This window comes from Oncorhynchus clarkii, chromosome 3 (genome assembly GCF_045791955.1).
Source record: "Oncorhynchus clarkii lewisi isolate Uvic-CL-2024 chromosome 3, UVic_Ocla_1.0, whole genome shotgun sequence".
NCBI classification, from domain to species: Eukaryota; Metazoa; Chordata; class Actinopteri; order Salmoniformes; family Salmonidae; genus Oncorhynchus; species Oncorhynchus clarkii.
In genome coordinates, this window is record NC_092149.1 from 28,937,274 (window position 1) to 28,949,806 (window position 12,533).

The 12,533-nt window shown below is 43.0% G+C and overlaps 1 pseudogene; it reads right to left on the reverse strand.

Annotated features, from left to right (window-relative positions):
* Positions 1 to 4,866: 4,866 nt before the first annotated feature.
* On the reverse strand, positions 4,867 to 6,832 carry LOC139385374 (protein rapunzel-like; annotated as a pseudogene).
* Positions 6,833 to 12,533: the final 5,701 nt, after the last annotated feature.

Consider the following 12,533-nt stretch of genomic DNA (forward strand, 5'->3'; position numbering starts at 1 on the left):
CAGAAGAAAGTGCTTTGTTTCTGACCATTTTGAGCCTGTAATCGAACCAACAAATGCTGATTATCCAGATACTCAACTAGACTAAAGAAGGACAGTTTTATTGGTTCTTTAATCAGAACAACAGTTTTCAGCTGTGCTAACATAATTGCAAAAGTTTTTTTTAATGATCAATTAGCCTTGTAAAATTATAAACTTAGATTAGCTAACACAACGTGCCACTGGAACACAGAAGTGATGGTTGCTGATAATGGGCTTCTGTACGACTATGTAGATATTCCATAAAAAATCTGCCGTTTCCAGCTACAATAGTCATTTACAACATTAACAATGTCTACACTGTATTTCTGATCAATCTGATGTTATTTTAATGAACAAAAACAAAAACAAAGACGTTTCTAAGTGACCACAAACTTTTGGACGGTAGTGCATTGTCACGTTCTGACCTTTATTTCCTTTGTTTTGTCTTTATTTAGTCTGGTCAGAGTTGTGGGTGTTTGTTTTCCATGTGAGTGTTTGTTGGCACACGGTACTGTTTCGGTTTTCGTTCATGTTCACGTTTATTGTTTTGTATCTCATAGTGTTCAGTTTATGTCTTAAAATAAACATTATGGACACTTACCACGCCGCGCATTGGTCCTCCGATCCTTCTCGCTTCTCCTCCTCAGAAGAGGAGGAGGAATGCCGTTACATGCATATAAATAAAAAGACAGCACCTCCAAACTATGATCTTACATTCATGCAGCAGAAGGAGCCTGTTCTCTCTATCTAAATCACCAGTCCTCCACTCGTTACCTGTATTAATGGCACCTGTTTGAACTTATCAGTATAAAAGACACATGTCCACAACCTCAAACAGTCACACTCCAAACTCCACTATGGCCAAGACCAAAGAGCTGTCAAAGGACACCAGAAACAAAAGTGTAGACCTGCACCAGGCTGGGAAGACTGAATCTGCAATAGGTAAGCAGCTTGGTTTGAAGAAATCAACTGTAGGAGGAATTATTAGGAAATGGAAGACATACAAGACCACTGATAATCTCCCTCGATCTGGGGCTCCACGCAAGATCTCACCCCGTGGGGTCAAAATGATCCCAAGAACGGTGAGCAAAAATCCCAGAACCACACGGGGGGACCTAGTGAATGACCTGCAGAGAGCTGGGACCAAAGTAACAAAGCCTACCATTAGTAACACACTACGCCGCCAGTGACTCAAATCCTGCAGTGCCAGACGTGTCCCCCTGCTTAAGCCAGTACATGTCCAGGCCCATCTGAAGTTTGCTAGAGAGCATTTGGATGATCCAGAAGAAGATTGGGAGAATGTCATATGGTCAGATGAAACCAAAATATAACTTTTTGGTAAAAACTCAACTCGTCATGTTTGGAGGACAAAGAATGCTGAGTTGCATCCAAAGAACACCATACCTACTGTGAAGCATGGGGGTGGAAACATCATGCTTTGGGGCTGTTTTTCTGCAAAGGGACCAGGACGACTGATCCGTGTAAAGGAAAGAATGAATGGGGCCATGTATCGTGAGATTTTGAGTGAAAACCTCCTTCCATCAGCAAGGGCATTGAAGATGAAACGTGGCTGGGTCTTTCAGCATGACAATGATCCCAAACACACCGCCCGGGCAACGAAGGAGTGGCTTCGTAAGAAGCATTTCAATGTCCTGGAGTTGCCTAGCCAGTCTCCAGATCTCAACCCCATAGAAAATCTTTGGAGGGAGTTGAAAGTCTGTGTTGCTCAGCAACAGCCCCAACACATCACTGCTCTATAGGAGATCTGCATGTAGGAATGGGCGATGTTGTACCCACTGTGACTATTAAAACCTACCCCAACCAGGAACTGTGGATAGAATGCGGTATTTGTGCAAAACTGAAAGCGCGAACCACCGCGTTCAACCATGGAAAGAGGTCGGGGAATATGGCTGAATATAAACAGTGTAGTTATTCCCTCTGCAAGGCAATCAAACAATCAAAATGTCAGTATAGGGACAAAATGGAGTCGCAATTCAACGCCCAGACACAAAAAGTATGTGGCAGGGTCTACAGGCAATTACGAAATACAAAAAAACCTTAGCCATGTCACGGACACTGACGTCTTGCTTCCAGACAAGCTAAACACCTTCTCTGCCTGCTTTGAGGATAATACAGTGACATCGTCGCGGCCAGCTACCAAGTACTGTGGGACCCCACTGTCCTTTTCCGTGGCCGAAGTGAGTAAGACATTTAAACGTGTTAACCCTCGCAAGGCTGCTGGACCAGACGGAATCCCCAGCCGTGTCCTCAGAGCATGCGCAGACAAGCTGGCTGGTGTGTTTACGGACATATTCAATCACTCCCTATTCCAGTCTGCTGTCCCCACATGCTTCAAGATGGCCACCATTGTTCCTGTACCGAAGAAGGCAAAGATAACTTAATAACACTAAACATAACACTAAATGACTATTGCCCTGTAGTACGCACTTATGTCATCATGAAGTGCTTGAGAGACTTGTCAAGGATCATATCACCTCCACCTTACCTGCCACCCTAGACCCACTTCAGTTTGCATACAGCACCAACAGGTCCACAGACAATGCAATCGCCATCACACTGCACACTGCCCTGTCCCATCTGGACAAGAGGAATACCTATTTAAGAATGCTGTTCATTGACTACAGCTCAGCATTCAACACCATAGTACCCTCCAAGCTCATCATTAAGCTTAAGGCCCTGGGTCTCAACCCCACCCTGTGCAATTGTGTCATGGGCTTTCTGACGGGCCGGTGAAGGTAGGAAACAACATCTCCACTTGGCTGATCCTCAACACTGGGGCCCTACAAGAGCGCCTGCTGAGCCCCCTCCTGTACTCTCTGTTCACCCATGACTGCGTGGCCATGCACGCCTCCAACTCAATCATGAAGTTTGCAGACGACACAACAGTAGTGGGCTTGATTACCAACAACGATGAGACAACCTACAAGGAGGAGGTGACACGGCCCGCAACCAAAACCTGTGGACTCTCCTTCACTGCAGACGTGAGGAACACATTTAAACGTGTTAACCCTCGCAAGGCTGCAGGCCCAGACGGCATCCCCAGCCGCGTCCTCAGAGCATGCGCAGACCAGCTGGCTGGTGTGTTTACGGACATATTCAATCAATCATTATCCCAGTCTGCTGTTCCCACATGCTTCCGGGGGCTGTTCCCAAGAAAGCTAAGGTAACTGAGCTAAACAACTACTGCCCCGTAGCACTCACTTCCGTCATCATGAAGTGCTTTGAGAGACTAGTCAAGGACCATATCACCTCCACCCTACCTGACACCCTAGACCCACTCCAATTTGCTTACCGCCCAAATAGGTCCACAGACGATGCAATCTCAACCACACTGCACACTGTCCTAACCCATCTGAACAAGAGGAATACCTATGTGAGAATGCTGTTCATCGACTACAGCTCAGCATTTAACACCATAGTACCCTCCAAACTCGTCATCAAGCTCGAGACCCTGGGTCTCGACCCCGCCCTGTGCAACTAGGTACTGGACTTCCTGACGGGCCGCCCCCAGGTGGTGAGGGTAGGTATCAACATCTCCACCCCGCTGATCCTCAACACTGGGGCCCCACAAGGGTGCTTTCTGAGCCCTCTCCTGTACTCCCTGTTCACCCATGACTGCGTGGCCATGCACGCCTCCAACTCAATCATCAAGTTTGCGGACAACACTACAGTGGTAGGCTTGATTACCAACAACGACGAGATGGCCTAGAGGGAGGAGGTGACGGCCTTCGGAGTGTGGTGTCAGAAAAATAACCTCACACTCAACGTCAACAAAACAAAGGAGATGATTATGGACTTCAGGAAACAGCAGAGGGACCAACCCCCTATCCACATCGATGGGACAGTAGTGTAGAGGGTAGTAAGTTTTAAGTTCCTCGGCGTACACATCACGGACAAACTGAATTGATCCACCCACACAGAGGCTGAAGAAATTAGGCTTGTCACCAAAAGCACTCACAAACTTCTACAGATGCACAATCGAGAGCATCCTGTCGGGCTGTATCACCACCTGGTACGGCAACTGCTCCGCCCACAACCGTAAGGCTCTCCAGAGGGCAGTGAGGTCTGCACAACGCATCACCGGGGGCAAACTACCTGCCCTCCAGGACACCTACACCACCCGATGTCACAGGAAGGCCATAAAGACCATCAAGCCACTGCCTGTTCACCCCGCTATCATCCAGAAGGCGAGGTCAGTACAGGTGCATCAAAGCATCGACCAAGAGACTGAAAAACAGCTTCTATCTCAAGGCCATCAGACTGTTAAACAGCCACCACTAACATTGAGTGGCTGCTGCCAACACACTGACTCAACTCCAGCCACTTTAATAATGGGAATTGATGGAAATTGATGTAAAATATATCACTAGCCACTTTAAACAATGCTACTTAATATAATGTTTACATACACTACATTACTCATCTCATACTGTATGTATATGTATATACTGTACCCTATATCATCTACTGCATCTTTATGTAATACATGTATCACTAGCCACTTTAAACTATGCCACTTTGTTTACATATCCTACATTACTCATCTCATATGTATATACTGTACTCGATGCCATCTACTGCATCTTGCCTATGTCATTCTGTACCACCACATTTATCTTTATGTACATATTCTTTATCCCTTTACACTTGTGTGTATAAGGTAGTAGTTTTGGAATTGTTAGGTCAGATTACTCGTTGGTTATTACTGCATTGTCGGAACTAGAAGCACAAGCATTTCGCTACACTCGCATTAACATCTGCTAACCATGTGTATGTGACAAATACATTTGATTTGATTTGACATGTATATACTGTATTTCATACCATCTACTGCATCTTGCCTATGCCGCACAGCCAACCAGGCAGTGCTTGGTTGGGGAGGATGGTAGATTCTAACACAAAGATAGGAGCCTGAGAGAATGAGAGAGTAGAGCAATGTACTGACAAGTTCTTAACACGTTTTTATTAGACACAGCAAAATCACAAGTTGAAGTGTTAAACTCTAGTGTTAAATGTAACATTCACTATATTGTCCCATACCCCACGTAGCTTTTTAACAATTTCACAGAGTTTCTGTAATTCTGTTAATACACTGAACAAAAATATAAATGCAACATGTAAAGTTTTGGTCCCATGTTTCATGAGCTGAAAGATCCCAGAAATGTTCCATTCGGACAAAAAACGTATTTCTCTCAAATTATGTGCACTCCTTTCTTTACATCCCTGTTAGTGAGCATTTCTCCTTTGCCAAGATATTCCATTCACCTGACAGATGTGGCAAATCAAGAAGCTGATTAAACAGCAGGATCATTACAGAGGCCCACCTTGTGCTGGAGACAATAAAAGGCCACTCTAAAATGTAGTTGGGCCAATGTGGTTTCTGTCTGAACGTTTGAGGGCACCACTTTCTCCTCCATAGCAGTTGCTAAGCAGTAGTTGACACTTCCACATTGTTCTGTTCATTTCGGAAAGTTTTCAAAACCTATGAAGCAATTTTTTTGACACAACACAGTACAGTGTACTGTATATGTATCTGTAGTGAACTACCTTTTAACATCATTGGTCCCATTTACATTCAATCTAAGAGCTTAAAGAATCAATAACAACACACCATATGTGATAATGTATTTTTTAAATTAAGTGCAAAAAAGCATTTACTTAGAAAAAAAACATTTCATTCAAGGAAGAAAAACCAAGGATACTGTATATAAGGTTATCATAATGCATCCATTCAGACTCATTTCTGAATGTAAACTTGACAGAGTTGGCAGTGGAAAATAGAAAACATAAGAACTGAATTGCAACACTGCTCATAGCAAAATAGTCTAAAATCTAGATTTAATCCATTCCATTCATTGACAAAGGAACTGCCCACCACCCAAAAGGAAATTACTATTATTTTAAAATTGAAAGAAGAGTACTAGTAGTCTCCAAAAACCTTTAACCTTAAAGCCCTCATGCCCACCTGACCCTGGGAGTGAATGAGGATCAGTTCCCTTCACACTGGGCCAGCGCCTCAATCTTCTTGGCCTGAACACCCCTTTCTCCATCATGGAGGCCCATTTCTCCCTGACTTCATTCTCATCTTCCTCTATGACCACTGTATATGCCATTAGTGTCATCAGGCCCATGTGAAAGACATTAGCCAGTTGGGAACACTTTTCCTCCATGATGTCTTGGTTTTGCTTGTAGTGCTCTAGGTACACCTTCAGCAAACCTCTTTGTTCAAAAGTTTTCTCTTCTTCTATGACACTGTCATAGTACATTTATAGAGGAAGGTCACTCTGGTCTCTCTCATAGACCCTCTTGAACTCTGCCATGTACCCCTCTCTTCCCTCAGGGTTGTTTTCGATCTGTTCCACCATGGTGTTGAGTGCAGTACACTGGTGCTTGATATACTCTTCATACTTTCTGTACTTCTCATTGACCTCGTTCAGGTGAATCTGCTTCAGAATCTGCTGGTTTGTCTTGGAGATGCTTTCCAGCTTGGCGTGGATGTGGCCGAATTCGTCGGCATCGTGGTCTTGGGTGAGGTCTTTGGCGACCAGGTCCTTTGTCACCTTCACCACTGCGGTGACATGTCGAAGAGTGGGTTGATTGTGGCGATGAAGGAGAAGACTTTCTCCGTGCCGTTTAGGATTGTGACCAATGTCTCCTTGCCCATGGCTTCTGCTTCACTTACAGTATGACTTCACTGTCATCCTGGAGAGTGAAGAGACAGTCATTTAGTATGTACACTGCATCACTCATATCTGCAAGTAGTGCCAACTTAATCGAATTTGAATTACAGCATGTGGGGTCATATGCTTGAACTTGTATTCAGAATATTCACAAAGCAGCCTTATGAATCATTGACAACCTTTTTAGTGTTTGTTCACATTCTGCAAATGCATCTGGAACTTAGCTGGATAATAATATAATCTTGTCATGACGATGAAGGACAAATTACAGTCTGCGTTGTGCTCTTTGAACATTGTGGTGGTTAATTTCTTTACTATCAAATGAGGAGAGACAAACTTATCACACATGTCAGAGTTATACTTAAACTAAATCTTTAATCACTTATTAATAAGGGAGCAGGTCAATACAATGCACACATACAGTGCCTTGCAAAAGTATTCGGCCCCCTTGAATTTTGCGACCTTTTGCCACATTTCAGGCTTCAAACATAAAGATATAAAACTGTATTTTTTTGTGAAGAATCAACAACAAGTGGGACACAATCATGAAGTGGAACGACATTTATTGGATATTTCAAACTTTTTTAACAAATCAAAAACTGAAAAATTGGGCGTGCAAAATTATTCAGCCTCTTTACTTTCAGTGCAGCAAACTCTCTCCAGAAGTTCAGTGAGGATCTCTGAATGATCCAATGTTGACCTAAATGACTAATGATGATAGATGATAAATACAATCCACCTGTGTGTAATCAAGTCTCCATATAAATGCACATGCACTGTGATAGTCTCAGAGGTCCGTTAAAAGCGCAGAGAGCATCATGAAGAACAAGGAACACACCAGGCAGGTCCGAGATACTGTTGTGAAGAAGTTTAAAGCCGGATTTGGATACAAAAAGATTTCCCAAGCTTTAAACATCCCAAGGAGCACTGTGCAAGCGATAATATTGAAATGGAAGGAGTATCAGACCACTGCAAATCTACCAAGACCTGGCCGTCCCTCTAAACTTTCAGCTCATACAAGGAGAAGACTGATCAGAGATGCAGCCAAGAGGCCCATGATCACTCTGGATGAACTGCAGAGATCTACAGCTGAGGTGGGAGACTCTGTCCATAGGACAACAATCAGTCGTATATTGCACAAATCTGGCCTTTATGGAAGAGTGGCAAGAAGAAAGCCATTTCTTAAAGATATCCATAAAAAGTGTTGTTTAAAGTTTGCCACAAGCCACCTGGGAGACACACCAAACGTGGAAGAAGGTGCTCTGGTCAGATGAAACCAAAATTGAACTTTTTGGCAACAATGCAAAACGTTATGTTTGGCGTAAAAGCAACACAGCTGAACACACCATCCCCACTGTCAAACATGGTGGTGGCAGCATCATGGTTTGGGCCTGCTTTTCTTCGGCAGGGACAGGGAAGATGGTTAAAATTGATGGGAAGATGGATGGAGCCAAATACAGGACCATTCTGGAAGAAAACCTGATGGAGTCTGCAAAAGACCTGAGACTGGGACGGAGATTTGTCTTCCAACAAGACAATGATCCAAAACATAAAGCAAAATCTACAATGGAATGGTTCAAAAATAAACATATCCAGGTGTTAGAATGGCCAAGTCAAAGTCCAGACCTGAATCCAATCGAGAATCTGTGGAAAGAACTGAAAACTGCTGTTCACAAATGCTCTCCATCCAACCTCACTGAGCTCGAGCTGTTTTGCAAGGAGGAATGGGAAAAAATGTCAGTCTCTCGATGTGCAAAACTGATAGAGACATACCCCAAGCGACTTACAGCTGTAATCGCAGCAAAAGGTGGCGCTACAAAGTATTAACTTAAGGGGGCTGAATAATTTTGCACGCCCAATTTTTCAGTTTTTGATTTGTTAAAAAAGTTTGAAATATCCAATAAATGTCGTTCCACTTCATGATTGTGTCCCACTTGTTGTTGATTCTTCACAAAAAAATACAGTTTTATATCTTTATGTTTGAAGCCTGAAATGTGGCAAAAGGTCGCAAAGTTCAAGGGGGCCGAATACTTTCGCAAGGCACTGTATAAAGTGAATCGATTGAGTGCGCTACAATATTGATGGCTGGTCATGGCTGGTCGGCGATTCACGCTCAGATGATTCGTTGAGAGCCCCGAGAAAAAAGTACAAAGGTATTCTATAGCCAAGATACACCCCTTTCAACCTACATGATGAACAGCAGATATATAGAATGGGTCACAAGGTTAAGATTTGTATAAAAGATAACTATAATACATAGGAGACATGTCAACAGTTTTCATTGTGTAGAGACCAGTGTCTGGCCCCGTATAGAACAGAAACATTAACTCATGCTCTGGAATGCTCTTTAGTTTTATCACCCAAAAGACATTGTAAATCTCCTGTCAGTGTTATCTCCCAGAAGTCCATCCTCAGTAGAACACAAACACAATAGTTAAGAATACTATATTCTGTTGCAAAGAACAACCATTTGATAACATCAGCTAACTCGCAAAACAATATTATACCTGTTATTTTTAACAAGAAGGGAAATATACCTATTTTACTGTAGGCCAGGCCTGGGCATCTCCAGTCCCTGGGGGGCCTGATTGGTGTCACACTTTTTCCCCAGCTAACACACCTGACTCCAATAATAAACCAATCATGATCTTCAGGAAAAATGCAATTAGTTTAAATCAGGTGTGTTTGCTAGGGATGTGGGAAAAGTGTGACACCAATCAAGCCTCCGAGGACTGGAATTGCCCAGGCCTGCTGTAGGCAATGGCAAATGGTTGCTGTCCAGACCTGAAACTGGAGTGTAAAGTACCGTATATGCCACACATTAGTTAATTAAATAAATACTCAGTAAAAAAGGAAAGTCAACTCAGGAAAGTCAACTCCTCAGTAAGGAAAGTAGCTATTGGCTGTCCTAAAAGTCGCTAAATTACATCATCACCTAATTTGCATAATTGGCCATGTGCATGTAATTGTGATGGACGCTGTAGGAGATAGGAATAACGTTGTGGGAGAGACAAAAAGTGAGAAAAAAAACACCATAAATATGTTTAGAACTACAAATTAACTTTCTTCTGTCGATTCATGTTTTTTTAATGTCACAATTCCAACCCTCCTCCTTTATCTGGGCTTGGGACCGGCAGAAGTGACCCAAAAGAGACATTCTGGCGGAGTTACTTATTTATTTATTTATTTTTTTAGTTTCATTTTCTTCGTTTGGTTTGGTTTTTAACCTTATGGTCCACTTAGGAGCCTACAACAAGTAACAGTAAAACATGAACATTTTTAACATTTTTTTGTATACAATCTACATTAACAATCTAAATGGACCAAAAATTAACAATAGAAAAAACTGTCAATAGAAAATTATGGTAACTAGTCTGGCCCTAACTCAGGTTAGTTGTTGTAATTAATATAAGCCAGGGCAGGATCAGCCAGCGGTGGCTTCCCGCATGAACATCTCCTGCTCGGACTGCAGTTGGGAGGGACTGCTGCGTGAGAACTGGGCCGCCTGTGAGTGCTTTGGGACAGAGGTGTGGCCCCCGGCAGCACCCGCTGCTCGTTGAGAAGAGTAAGAACCATATGTGCTTTCACGTCATAGTCTCCAAAAACACCAGAAAAAGTCGCTAGATTTGTCTCTAGTCGATTTTTTGAAAATGTGGCACCAGAGGGGTCTGAATACTCGCTAAATATAGCGACAAATTCGCTAAGTTGGAAACACTGCCCCCCCAACACTGCCCCCTGTCCGGTTAAGTTTAGGGTTCATTTTAAAATCACATTTTAAGACTATAAATGTTTTTAATGCTGTATTAACATTTTTCTCTGTCAAAATAAAAAGTGTAATTTAGACAGAGAAATGTAGAAAATGTGTAACTAATTATCAAATTGATGGAAATTCAGGTCAATTGATGGTTAAAGTTATTCATCCATCTTAAAATGCATTGTTAAATGATTTAACAATTTATTGTGTTATGCACTATAGCCCGTTACCATATATGAAATCCTACTAACCATTAGGTCCATTAAGCTTTCTGATGCAGGAACCTATACCCTTGGTCTGGAAAGGGATGGGGCTGACACAATGGGTGTGTTCTCTGTAAAAGTGCTGCCGAGGCCACAGCGGTCCCAGACGAACCACAGCCAGACCCAGAAACACTCCTCCACCACTCCAGGCCCAACCCTGCCTCCACCAACCAAAATACCAAACCCTATCCAGGAAATTAATGTTAAGGATATCATAGATAGCGACCAATTGGGTACTGAAACTGGGTATGACGGTAGGGAAAATATGTGGTTTGCATACATGCGATATACTGCCAAGACATTATAAAGGAAGGACTGTGTTATTTGTGGCCATACTAGGCCTGTATTGGCTACTCATCCATTTGCCTTGGGAAAGGGGGAAGGATGGAGGTGTATACTGGAAAGTTTTTACCATGTTAAACCCAACTCCACCCTTTGTAAGACTTTGTAAGTTCCCGGAAGTCCCTCCTCAAAAGGCTCCATGGGGTGTTACGGCGTACGGAGGTAACTACAGTTGCATCACTGGTACAGGTAGGGGTTTTGACTATGGACGGTTGCCTGCCGCAGATTGTAATAGTAACATAACCATTAATGCCACCTGGCCAGTGAAAGGCTTGAATCAAACTAAGGGTGTTGTTGATGTATGGTGGATATGTGGCCCAAACAGGCATTTAACACCTGTCCTTAGAGGTGACTGGCAGGGTACGTGTGCTTTAGCCAGTCTGATAATACCACTAACCATTATTGAAGTTACAGCTAATCAGCTCCTGGGCTCTACTAGAAAAGCACCTAATGATGTTCACCCATACTCCAGATATAAGCGTGAGACACCTTGGTCTGAGGAAACAGATAATATACATTTCAACCTACTAGGTGTGCCAGTAGGTGTTCCGCAAGAATTTCAGGCCCTAAACAGGAATGATGGTTTATGGTATCTACTACCAATTCTTGGCCCCGCTATTGTGGATGCCAAACAGACCTCATGGATAAATTATATATACTATAATCAACAACATTTTGTTAACTATACCTGCTCTGCCCTCACTGGTATGGCTGAGCAATTGACAGGCAGAATAGATTGACTTTAGATATTATCCTGGCCAGTCAGGGAGGAGTTTGCAAAATGTTTGGTGAACAATGATGTACATTTATATCTAATAATACCAGTGCTGATGGGAGTATATCAAAAGCATTGGTTGGGTTGGACTTTCGGCAGAAATTAAGGGCGTGGCTGGGGTGGAGGAGTCTGGCTGGATGTCTTGGATGGGGGTGTGGCTTGGTGAGTATACATCACTGGTGGTTACTGGATTTCTGACCCTAATTCTTGTATTTTTATTTTTGATGTGTTGTGCTGCTTGCATCATACCTTGTTTGAAGAAGTATGTTACAGATGTGGTACAGGCTTCAGGTATGATGCCCTTGCTTGATGCTCCTGAAGGAGATGCAGATACGGAATCTAACTTCCGGAGACAGATGGGGCTGACTGAGGATGACCCCTGGTTTGCTGTTGGTGAGGTCGTTGAATGATAACTTCTTAAATACAAAACGTGTACAATATAACTTGTCCTCTCTTATGTGAAGGTTTAGAGTCCCTGGGTGGCAAGGAGCCCACCTGGTACAGGATAGGAGTAGCTGAGAGGACCAGATGGTTTATAACAATGCTTTGCTTTGCTTTACTCTGTTTTCCATGACCAAAAGTTTTATCCCATATCTAACATGTCAATAAACAATGAAGTTTTATCCTATTTTTGGTAAGAGACACCCTTGGGGGTGTCAAAAGGGGGAGTCGAAAAGCAT